Below are 12667 nucleotides of genomic sequence, written 5' to 3' on the forward strand. Positions count from 1 at the left end.
TAACACGTCTAGCTTCCTAGCACCTGCTTCACTACGTCCTGAGGAGACTGAGGCTGTGATAGGTAATGTGATTTGCCCAAGGTTATAGCTAGTAGGACCTGTCAGATTCAGAATGTGACCCCAAGACTTTGGGATTCCAGCATGTTCCCCGACGCCACCCTCCCCCTTGATCTCAGCACGACTCTCACTTTTGCCATGACATCATAACTATTTTCTAGGTCAGTCCACTATTCTGGAAATATTTACAATGGAAAGCCACAAAGTATTGCACGGTGAGAGAGGCTAAGCTAAGCCAGGGATTTATTTATTTTACTTGGTGCGGAAAAGGAAACGCTTTCTCTAAGCAGAGTACTGACACTTTCACCTGAGCAAATGGACTGTCCCTAAGAGTTGTGAGCAGATCAGAGCCGTATCTAGGGGACCCTGTGACGAATTCTCCAGGGTGTAGGGAAAACGAATGAGCCATAGTAAAGGGTCAGCATTGCATCTAATACGCCTCAACTTTGGCTGCTTAAAACACGATATATACATTTTCCTTGGAACAATGAAAACATGAGTTTAAAGAAAGAGTGAAGACTTTGCCAAAAGTTACATGGAACTGGTTATCTAACTCCAGCCCTGGTTATCAGCTGTGTGATATGGGAGCCAGGTCTTTCCTCTGAGACACGTTTTTTTGTCTGTGAATTTGCACCTCGAAGGTGATCGGTTTATAAGGGATGAATGATAGTACGTGTGTGGTGAAACGCCAGGCATGCACCAGCCTCTGAATATGGGTAGGTTTTATTATTAAGAAAAGGTGACAGCGGAGGGGGAAAGTGGAGAAAGAGATGGGGAGGGAAAACAGCTCGCAGGAAGGAAGAGGAAGCCCCGAGAAAGACTTTCGGTGATGTTTCAGCCGGGTCCCCTCACTTCTAACCTGCAACCCCGAGCTGTCCTTGCCCCTCACCCCTCCTTCCAGTCAGGCCTGGGCCAGCTTCTTGCTGATTCCATTTACAGAGCTTCTGAAACCTTCTGCCCTTGGAGCTGTGAACATTTCCCCTGTCACCCCAAGAGCACTTACGGTCTCATCTTACACCTTGGAAACCTGGAGTCCAGGTTGATGACATATCCAGCCTTTTGGAGGCATCATCTTACTCCACAAGTTATTACAGCTGCCGCTTTCCTTAGCATAAGGTTTGTGGCAAACAGCTTCACTAAATCATTTAGTCAGCCTGCTGTATATTGCCCCCCAGGAGTACACAGGAGGACCATGTTTGAGCAGTGGCAGATGACACACAGCCAATGTATTTCCACGATGTAGTAAGTGCTGGAAGCCCCTTGCTGGAAGTAGCCCCTCTGAGGAAATAGCTCTACTCTGCTCTGAATGTTTTTCTTTTTTAAAATAAATCTTTGATGACACTTAGCTCACTATTATTATCTGCTTATAGGTCTCTCTAGCAAACTCTGAGCTTCTGACTGGTCTGATTTGTTATCACACACTCTTAAGTACTTTGCCTGGTGCACGGTTGATGCTTGATGAATGACTGAATTAATCACTCTCTAAATGAACTCTGGGGTACACGTACATGTCCACACACACACACAACCCTGAATTCATTTATGAAAAAGCCTCTGTGAAAATGCAATGCAGACGTGTATTTCCTGTGACGCTTCATCAGCTTTCACAGCCACTCTGCAGTGAAGGGAGATAATCAGCTTAAGCTGCACCCAGTTAGATTTTTCTGAAAGTCTTTTGGAAAGCAAGGTTAAGATTTCTTTATCTGTCCAATGCCAAGCAAAGTGAAGTTTGCAGTAACTAATACTTCCCCCTTTGAACCAGTTTGAATTAAAAGGACCAGAAATGCAACGTGGAACACATGTTTCACAGACTTGGCCTAAGAGGAGGTCCACTACGGAGCTGTGATGAACTGGACTTAACATTTCTTGCAAACCAGGCTCCACACAGCAGCTCAAATCAAAGCCACCAACTAATAATCCAGGAAGTAAAAATGTAAATAATGGTGGGAATCTCCAACCCCCACATTTACAATTCATGCCATGTGGTGTAGAAGTACCCAGGGGGAGGCTGAGCTCCCAGCACCCGCCACTGAAAACAGGAAACCCCAGCTACAGCCCTGGTCCCGTTAATGACTGATTTACCTTCAGAAACTTTACAAAAGGCACTTTGCAGATTCTGCTTTCCGGGATGGAAGTGGAAAGAGCCAATCCTGTCCCCGAAGCTTCTCCAAGGGTCCAAAGGGAAAGGCTGAGTGTTGGAGACTCCCTCGGGCTCCTCCCCGGAAAGCTGCAGCCCTGTCTGGAGAAAAACACCGGCTTAGCAACCCGTTCCTAAGGAAGGTCACTCAGTGGCTTTTTTTTCCTTTTAAAGTGACAGGTTAGTTCTTGCGGTGAAATACAAGCATTGTGGGTAAGCAGAGGCGTGCATCCTATGGGAGAATGACAAGGATAAATAAATTTGGGGGAAGCTGGGCAGAAATTAAGTCAAGCTGTAAGAGCCTGAGAATTTGCTGAATTAATTTATTAATTCTAGGAATCTTTTGGCGGAGTTCTTGGAATTTCCTAGATCCATGATCATAATGCTGGTAAAAGGTGATAGTTTGCCCTCCTCTTCCCCTGATTGGATACCCTTTATCTGTTTCTCTTGCCAGATTGCTCTGGTTGGGACCTTCAGTACTATGTTGAATGGCCGTAGTGATGGTGGGCTCCTTGTCCTGTTTCAGTTCTTAGGGGGAATGCTTTCCACTTTCCCCACTCAGTATAATGTTCGGGGTGTGTGTGTGTTTTATATACAGCTTTTATAAATTTGAATTATGTTCCTCCTATGCCTGGTTCGTTGAGGGTTTTTATCATGGAAGAGTGTTGGATTTTGTTAAATACTTTTCCTGCGTCTATTGAGATCATCTGATCTTTGTTTTTGCTTCTGTTTACGTGGTGAATCACATTTATTGCTGTATGGGTCTTAAACCATCCTTGCATGGGATGAGGCCCACTTGATTGGGGGTGAATTATTATTATTATTATTTTGATGTGTTGTTGAATTTGGTTTTCTAGTATTTTGTTGAGGGTTTTTGCATCATCTTCATTCATAAGGGATATTGGTCTACGGTGTTTTTGTTGTGTCTTTTCCTGGATTTGGTGTTAAGGTGATAATGGCTTCATAGAATTAGTTAGGGAAGATTCTCTCCTTGGTGTTGTGGAGTAATTTCTGGAGGATGGCTACCAGTTCTTTTTGTAGGTCTGGTAGAATTCAGCTGTGAACGCATCTGGTCTTGGGCTTTCTTCCATTGGAAAATTTTTTATTACTCCTTCAAGTGTACTGCTTATTATTGGTCCATTCTTGATTTCTATTTCTTCCTGATAGAGTATTGGGAGGTCATGTATTTCCAGGAATCTGATGGCTTATGTCCCCTTTGTTGTTCGGTTTGAGGAATCTTTTGATTTCCATATTGATTTCTTCATTGACACAAGATTCATTCTGTAGAAGGGTGTCTAACTTCTATGACTTAGTGTAGATGTTAAGTGCACATCTAAATGAAGATTGGGATTGATTTCTAGTTTTATTCCACTGTGGTTTCAGAAAATATGTGTTATGATTTTGATTGTTTTTAATTCGTTGAAACAAATTTTGTTGGCTTAGATATGATCAATCTTGGAGAACGTCCCATGTGCTGATGAGAAGAATGTATATTCATTAGTTTTGAGTTGAATGTTCTATAAATGTCTGTTAGGCCTATTTGTTCCAAAGTCACGTTTAAGTACATGTTTCTTTGCTGTGGTGTGTTAAAGTCCACAGCAATTATGATGTACTGTTCATTTCTTTGCTTGCATGTAGTAGGATGTGCTTTATGAATCTGGGAGCTCCTGTGTTAAGTGTACATTTTTTTTTTTTTTTGTAGAGACAGAGTTTCACTTTATGGCCCTCAGTAGAGTGCCGTGGCGTCACACAGCTCACAGCAACCTCCAACTCCTGGGCTTAGGCGATTCTCCTGCCTCAGCCTCCTGAGTAGCTGGGACTACAGGTGCCCGCCACAAGGCCCGGCTATTTCTTTTGTTGCAGTTTGGCTGGGGCTGGGTTTGAAGCCGCCACCTTTGGTATATGGGGCCGGCGCCCCGCTCACTGAGCCACAGGCGCTGCCCTAGTGTACATATTTTTAGGATTATTATGTCTTCTTGTTGAATTGCTCCCTTTACTATTATATACTACTATCATATAATGACCTTCTTTGTCTTTCTTTACTGTTGTTGATTTAAAGTTTATTGAATCTGATGTAAGAATGGCTACACCTACTTGCTTTTGGTTTCCATTTGTGTGGAATGTATTTTTTCCAACCCTTTACCTTGAGTCTTTCCAAGTTAGATGTGTTTCCTGGAGACAACAGAAGCTTGGGTTGTGTTTCATCACCCATTTTTCCGGTCTGTGTCTTTTACCTGGGCTGTCAAGATCATTTATGTTGAGCATTGGTATTGATATGTGGGATGCCATACGGTTCATCATGTTGAACCCTGTGTTTTCCCTCTTGTCCTATTATTTTATATGAGCTGTGAGCTTTAGCTCTTGGGTGTTACACTGGTAGGTATCTGTTGTGCTGATCCGTGTACAATGGGATTTTGCGTATTTCTTATAAGACAAGACTAGATGTGATGGATTTCCTTAACTCTTTCTTATCTGGAAAAGTCTTTATTTCTCCATTGTTTATGAAACTTAGTTTTGCAGGATCCTAGATTCTTGGCTGGCAGTTGTTCTGTCCAAGAAGACTGAAGATGGGGCCCCAATCCTTCTGGCTTGTAAGGGCTCCACTGAGAAGTTTGCTGTTAATTTGATGTGTTTTTCTTTGTTGGTTATTTGTTCCTTTCATCTTGCATTTTGATTTTGGCCAAATTGATGACCGTGTGTCTTGGTGAGGTTGTATTTGCTATGAATCTTCCCAGTGTTTGATGACTTTCTTTATCTAGATGTCTTAATCTCTGGCAATAACAGAAAGTTTTTCTCAATAATTCCCTGAATGGCTTGGCGCCTATACCCCAAGTGGCTGGGGTGCCAGCCACATACACCAGAGCTGGCGGTTTCGTATCCAGTCCACCAAAATAACAAGGACAACCACAACCAAAAAATAGCCGAGTGTTGTGGCAGGTACCTGGAGTCAGAGAGGTTGAGGCAAAAGAATTGCTTAAGCCCAAGACCTGGAGGTTGCTGTGAGCTGTGACACCACGGCACTCTACACAGGGCAACATAGTGAGACTCTGTCTCAAAAAAAAAAAAAAAATCCCTGAGAAAGGTTTTCCATTCTATTTGGCTTTCTTCTTCTCTCTCAGGAGAACCTGTAATTCATATATTAGCCACTTCACATAATTCCACATTTTTCCGAGTGATTATTCAATTTTCTTTCTCTGTTTTTCCGCATCTTTGAATGACTGAAAGCCCCCTTTCCTTGAAAGCACCTGTCATCAACCTCTGATATTCTTTCTTCTGCTTTGTTTAGCCTGTTGTTGAAGCATTCTGCAGGGTTCAACATGTGAATTTTGGAGGGATACAAATATTCAATCCATGACACATGCTTACCTTCTCACCCCCAACTCACCAAAATAGGCAAATGCATTTTTAAGTCTTTACAGACAATGCCACTGACGCATGATACTTCAGAAGTGTCCTTGGGAAATTAGGACACTGGAATAAATTTCAAGAAATTGTAGAATTCAAGAATTGTATGTTATTTGGGGGAAAGCTGCAATGTCGCATTAGTTAGATCAGTAAATGGATAAAATAGACTTTTCACACCTGTGCATGTGAAATACAATTTCATCTTCAGAGGAATGTGTCATTCTTACTGGTTCTTTTGAATTTTATAGTATTTTCAATTTTAGCCGATTCATTCTCCAAGAAAGAAAAATGTATCACAGGAGAAAACATATCCCTAAAATAAGGCTCATGTTGGAAGCTGAAGAATCACCTTTGAAGCATAAATTTTATAAAATCCTGCTCTTCAACTTTGAATTTATATTTTCCAACTCACTGATTTAAATATATTTCTCCGTGAAACATACTGTGAACCTCCTTCCAGCAAACTGGAACCTCTTGTTTGTACAGTAAATGGAGAGGCTCAGATATATAGAGTGCATAGCTTAGTTTTACTTTTTACACTTTAAAGCACTTGATTTTTTTCCTCTAGTACTATGATTTTTCAGTATGTTTTGAATTACAACACTTTCTTTTCCTTGCTGTGTTTTACGACATTCTACTTCCTAAGAGAGCTGTCAGAGCTATTGAGAGTCAAATGCTCTAAGGCTCATTTTATTTAGAAACACATGTCATAATTTGAAATAACCAGAGACTCTTTTACGTATCAGAGAAAACTACGGCTCTAGTATAAGTAGTGAATTTTCATGTTTTTCTTGTTGAAAAGGAATTTTTGAGACAATTTTTATATTCTCTTTTCTCCAGCTACTTCCTTTAAGGGGCCTGGTGGGGCCTACTTCATCAGCTTGGTGCGTAAATATCACCAGAATTCTTCTATTTTCTAATTAGGTGCTTGAAAATGTGCTTGGCATTTTTAGCAGGAGATTTTGAGCTTCACTGCAATGTAGAGTTGTTCATAAATCTTGAGGGGCCTCCTGGACTTGAAGGGTCACCCTTTGTGCAGACGCCAATGGGGAGAGCACAGAAACATATACCCAGGGACAAGCTGGAGATGGTTCCCAAGACCAGGCAGCATTTCTGCCCTTAGCCACATCGACGTGCCTGGTGTCCAGATACTCATACCAATGCTGTACATTTAAGACCCTGCAGTTATGTTATTTTAATTATACTGGTGTTTCTTGGCCAGTGTGATCTCTGATTCCCCAGGCCCCAGAACACTGGGCAATACTTTGGTTGTCACATGGAGAGGATTAAAAATCATACTTACTACAACAGCCATCAATCTCATAACTCATCCGAGGAATTGCTGAGAAGAAGACATCCTCCTGGCAAGCCTGGAAATCTCTTATCACTTGGAAGCAATCCGCCAAGTAACTCAGTAATCCCGGAGGAGCAAAGATCAATCACGTGATCATTTATGCGGTCAAGACAGTCACACTGGCTAGGGTGGGGCTGAGGGGAGTGTCACTAAAATCTAGTGGGTGAAGCCAGAGATGCTTCTGAAAATCCTACAATGCATGGGACAGTCCCTGCATTGCCATTCAACACCAAAAAATTATCTGTCCCCAAATGCCAATATTGCCAAGGCTAAGAAACCTCATTTTCCCCCATGTGGTCTGTACCAATGTGACGTGCCACTGCTCCCAGCATCTGGAGAAACTTTAGACCTCAGTTACTAGCTATACGTAACACCAGCATTGTGCCTCCTGGCCTCCCATGTCCTCCAGTTCTTGTTTGAGCCACGGTCACCAGGCCATGGTCCACTACCCCTTTTTTTGTGTCGTATCTCCTCCATGGTGCCAGCCATCCTCTCTGGCTGCTCAATCTCAGTTTGGACCATTGAAGTTTATAACTGAGATCAGATTTTGCAGGGAGGAGACCAGTATCTAAATCCCCCTTTCTCCTATGTGGTTCCTTGGCCTCCTTTGCAAATGTATTCAGGGAACGCTGAGAAGCATAAGGCACATTTGCAAATGAAGGGGGCATAAGTCCTGCCACGGAAAGCTCTGTATGTCCCCATTTCTTAGGGCAGCAGCTGGCTGCTCATCTTGTATTTGCATAATCTGCTCAAAGGACCCTTTACTGAAACAAGATCTTATCCAAGGAAATTTCCTGGGCTCAGTAAAGAGAGGAGAAGCTGACAATAAATACTGTTGATTAAAAAATAGTTCTGTTTAAGTATGATTGTCCATGCTTCCTTAAGCACTATTGTCACTGCTCATGTTTTGGAAATGCATGGCTGGTTCTGAAGAACTGGCTGTCAGATTTCTGGGGCAAAAGCCATCTGCAAATTGGTAGCTGCTCATGTTCTTACCATTTTAGAGATGCAGGATCGAGTTTGGAGCAGAGGGCGCAGGGCTGCCTGCTACTGTGCACCAGGCAGCTCTCTTGGGGTTGGAATCGGAGGGCCTTCTGCATCATGGAGGAGTCTCCTAGGGCAGCAGGGAGACATGGACACACTTCATGCTGTCCAGCCAGGGCTGCCCAGGGAAGCAGTTCTGCAGGGGTCCCACCAGCCTCAGGAGGGTGGATCGGCTCTTGTGGATTCTAAATGCCATGACATCTGACTACCATTTAGAGACAGGGTCTTTCTCCCAGGCTGGTGTGTAGTGACAGTGACAGCATCATAGCTCACTGCAGCTCGAACTCCAGTGCTCAAGCAATCTGCCCTCCTCAGCTTCCTGAGTAGCCAGGTTGTAGGTGTGCACTACCGTGCCCAGTTCATTAAAAAAAAACTTTTATTTTATTTATTTATTTATTTTTAAAGAGATGGGATCTCACTATTTTTCCCAGGTTAGTCTTAAACTCTGGGATTCAAATGATTTTACTACCTCGGCTTCTAAAGTCCTAGGATTACAGAATAGTTGCCAGCTTTAAATAAGTCTGTTATAATTCTTCTCTTCTCTAAGACTCAGTAAATCCCATAATTTTTCCAATATCATCTACCTATGCTGTTGGAGAATTATAGAAACTATAGCCACAGGAACCAGAATAATGGCCTCAGTGGATATTGCCAAAATCCTCAAAAGGCACGTGAATTGTTGGAACAGCTGTTGGGGGTCAGTGTTGGACACGGGTTACCCTCCCCAGATGGAGACTATCTCTCCTCACTGCCAAACTGGGCTGTTTGTACCAAATGTCCTGAGATTCCCTCATACTGTCCACTAGGCTGACACATGCGTGAGAACTTCAGGGCTCTCTCCCCGGCCAAGCCTCTGCCAACACAGGAGAAGGATCCTTTATCATTCGCCAGGCTTCCTCCTTCCTTTATTCTTCCAGCCCTTACCACTAGCCTGGTGGTCAACACGTCATTCTGTCTCTTCCACTGGGTTCTCATTACTCAGGGAAGTTCCTGGCATGGACATTCGGCAAATATGTTGAGTGATCGAAAGAACTAACCAGCCCATGACGTAAAGGCTTCACCGGGTCATTATTTAGGGACAAAAACCTATAAACGAGAGTCTGAAAAACACAACTTACTCTTGAGTCAGCTGTGTTAATCCAGGGATCTGGATCCAGAGAGCTGCATCCATTAAATTTGGGAAGGTATGCACCAGCAGGGGAGGGGGGCCCTAGGGCAAGTGCAGGGGTTCCTTGGGAGCTGTAGCATTTAGTGAAAGACCGAACGCCTTCAAATTCTAGACCTGCCATTTGCCAAGTGGATAACAAGGCAAGTAGCTTTTGGTTTCATTTGCTGTCTAATTTCAAATTAGCATGTACCTATCCATCCGTCTGACATTTCTTTCGTACTTCCCATGTGGATGTAAAGCATCAGAAATTAAGATATGATTAAGAGGAACGCCTCACCCGGTTGTTTACCATCTCGTGGCTGGGGGGGTTGGGTGGGTGGGGATTTGAAGTCTCTACCCATTTAGCCAACCAGAATTTGCAGAAAATCACAGAGGGCTTGTCTGAAATTCAAATGTCATTTCCCCTCTAATTGTTTATACTTGCAGCATGTAGGGACAAGGAGCTTTTAGATGGGTAGTAGGCCATGGGAGGGGGCGGACCACTAGTAGACAGGAGACCTTGGCTCTGGCCCTACCTTAGTGACCCCTGACAAGTTCCTAGCATTTATGGATCGCTGTTCCCTCTTCTGTAACAAGCCACGGGCAGAGAAAGATGATCTGTGAAGTTTCTTCCAGCCGGCTCTGGGGTTGGATCCAATCTCAGAAAATTCATTCCGCGCAGAGGAGTTCTTACTGCTGGCCACTAGAGGGCAGTACCTTAAAAAGAAAACCGACCACATTCCGTTCTCTTGCCCTCAAAGTCGGCCTTGAGCAGAATCCCTGTTTTCTTACCTTGTTTTGGTTAGGAAGGAAGAAACCCTCCCAAGGCAGCACTTTCCTCTGTGCTGTACCGGAACCTCTGAGATGATGTTCCTGAGCGCCTTTGGGGGTGGGGGCAGCAGCAGGTGCGGCCGGGCCACCAGGGACGCCTGGTTCCCTGCAGACCCACGTCCGTGCACAGCTGTGGGGCAGGAGGGGAGCGGGACCCTCAGCTGCGGGTGGTACGCTTGCTCCGGGCCAGTGACTGAGAATTAAAGGGAAATGTTTCAGACAGCGCTTTCCTCACAGATGTGGCATTTTTCCTTCTCCCAGAATTCACGCTGCTCTTAATTATCAGCTTGAATTAACAAGGACTTGCTCTCGATGGCCCCTTCTGATGGAGAGAGGAGTGATTGCTCCAGTTGGTGAGATGACAGAGGTCTGGCTCCACCTGGCTTGTGTCACTGGTGGGGCGGGCTCTGGGCAGTGTCACTTGCAGGTGTGACCTCTCCTGGGTTCTGTGAGCTTGACTTGGGGCGAGGCAGACCTGTGTCCTCTCGGAGGTTGAATGGAGAAGTGTCTGTTCTGTCGAGACCGAGAAGTGACCACTGGGAAGTTTGTTTCAGCCTCATATCCGAGTTGCCCTGCCTGGTTTGGTGCTGCCAATGGGAAGGGCAAAGACCGTCCCTTTGTGACTTCTGCGTGTATTTGCCTGAGACTGTCAGGGGAGCGACTGGGACTGAATGGAAGCAACCCCCAAGCCTTGTCAGTGGAGGCAGGTTAATGTCAGCTGCTGGTAACACTAGTTAGGACATGCTTGTTTGTGATGTGGTTGGGTGGGGCTTTAGCAAGAGCAGTGCTTGGGATTGTCCTCTGGAACACAGAATCTGTGAAGAAGACAAAAATAGCCTTCCTCCAAGAACCATCATTTTAGAGAGCTGTCATCAAACTAAAATGAATGTGTAGGACAAAGGGTAGAACATAAATCATTCAAATACAACTTGAGTATGTGGAACAGAGATGGTTCTCCTGTTTTGCTCAAGTCATGGCAATAGTGCAGAGAGATTGGCCTCGAGACCCAGATGTCTGAGGTCTGCCTCACCCCAAGTCAAGCTCATAGAGCCCAAGAGAGGTTACACCTGCAAGTGACACTGTCCACACAGTTCATCCCACTAGTGACACAAGCCAGGTGGAACCAGACCCCAGTCCTCTCATCAACTGGAGAAATCACTCCTCTCCCCTCAGAAGGGGCCGTTGGTGTGAGGTGGTCCTCTGCCCTCACTAACTGCTCCCCTATACCCTCCTTTCTCAGGTGGACTCTTCATTTGCATAAGGAAAAAACAGCTACGAAGGACACCAATCAGGTGCCACAATCATCATTACATTAATTTACGTAGAACTTTCTACCTCTCTTCATTCACTTGTTTACCCCACAAATATTCATTGGGCATCAATTGTTTGGTGGGTATTGTTTCAAGTACTGGCCACAAAACAGACAGGACCTCCCCCGCCCCCTGGAGGTGACCTCTATTCAAGAGTTGACCAAGTGCTGTGGGAAGTGAGATCATTGCCTCTTCCACATTCTTTGCACCATAACCAGCTGGGAGGGCTTTGGTAGCTTTCCAGCTGTCTTATCTCCATCTCTGTGCCTAAAACTTTTTCTCAGAAGCCTGAAAGCCACCCCAGAGCACCGACGGCATCTAAAGTGCTGGAAAAAGAACTCTCTACAAGCTTCCGGGGAGAAGAAGATAGAGTCTCAGGTCTCTTGGCTTTCTACCCTACGGGTTCTCTTTCAGGATTCGGCTGACTTTGGCTTTTCAAAACTGTTCTGGGGAGTGAAGGATCCTTTCTGATTATACGAGCTACCCTTATGATATGAGAAATCATATGCAAAACCCTCCTGAAGGTTGGTTGAACTTCACATCATGTCTTTGTAGGGGAGAATGGAGTTGTCAGATTTAGCAAATAAGACACTCAGTTATATACTTCAGGTAGATGTATATGAAATGATTATTGTCTGAAATTCAAATTTCAATTTTCTGAATTTTGTTGGACAATCTGAAAGGGAGTTAAATGGGCAACTACTTCTTGGGTGGACATATCTCAGCATATGAAGATGGGCATATGTCTCCTGGGTCCTGATCGCCTCCCATACTAATCATCTAATTAGTGTTTGCCAATGTCTGACCAGCTGGAACATCTCAGGTGGTTGTGCTTTAATTTTAGTTCTGCATTTATTAAGACCTGTGTTTTCTGCAGACAATTCTTGCAACTCCCTGTCATTGCTTTCAGGTAATTTTGGTAGTAGGAGAGAAGTTATCTGAAGCTGCTGTAGGAACAGATCAGAGAGACTTCGCCTTTCCTGGTTTCAGCCAATGCATCTCCTAAACAACCCTGTCAGAGTTAGCACTTGTGTAATGTAAGGACGTCTGTGCAACCCCTTAGAGGGTTTCCTTTCAGAGCTACCAAATCATTTCTTGGAATTTTGATGGGATTGTCAAAGTCTTTACTTCAATCAATTCTGCCACCTCGCCGATGGCACTGGAGTGGAACCAGGAGTTCAGCCTTCTTCACACAGCTGCTCATAACTGCCCTCCCCATCTGACACTTGCATTGACTTTGAGTGACTTCAGGCTGTAGCGAACCCATCGGGTTTATAGTTCCGGACTAATAAAAGCTTAATCAAATGATGTCAATTCAAGGCTCATTTCATTCCCTGTTCAAGTTAGGATGGGATCATTTAAAAACACATAAACTAATTATT

The 12667-nt window shown here is 44.2% G+C and overlaps 1 protein-coding gene across 4 annotated transcripts in view; it reads right to left on the reverse strand.

Annotated features, from left to right (window-relative positions):
- CC2D2A (coiled-coil and C2 domain containing 2A) overlaps positions 1-2279 on the reverse strand; it is a 95588-nt gene extending 93309 nt beyond the window's left edge. For all 4 annotated transcript variants that reach the window (XM_053577458.1, XM_053577457.1, XM_053577456.1 and 1 more), the window contains exon 1: positions 2140-2279. The gene's annotated coding sequence lies outside the window, so the exon portion shown is untranslated. The remainder of the gene's footprint in view (positions 1-2139) is intronic.
- Positions 2280-12667: the final 10388 nt, after the last annotated feature.

The sequence above is a fragment of the Nycticebus coucang genome, chromosome 23 (assembly GCF_027406575.1).
Source record: "Nycticebus coucang isolate mNycCou1 chromosome 23, mNycCou1.pri, whole genome shotgun sequence".
In the NCBI taxonomy this organism is placed as follows: domain Eukaryota; kingdom Metazoa; phylum Chordata; class Mammalia; order Primates; family Lorisidae; genus Nycticebus; species Nycticebus coucang.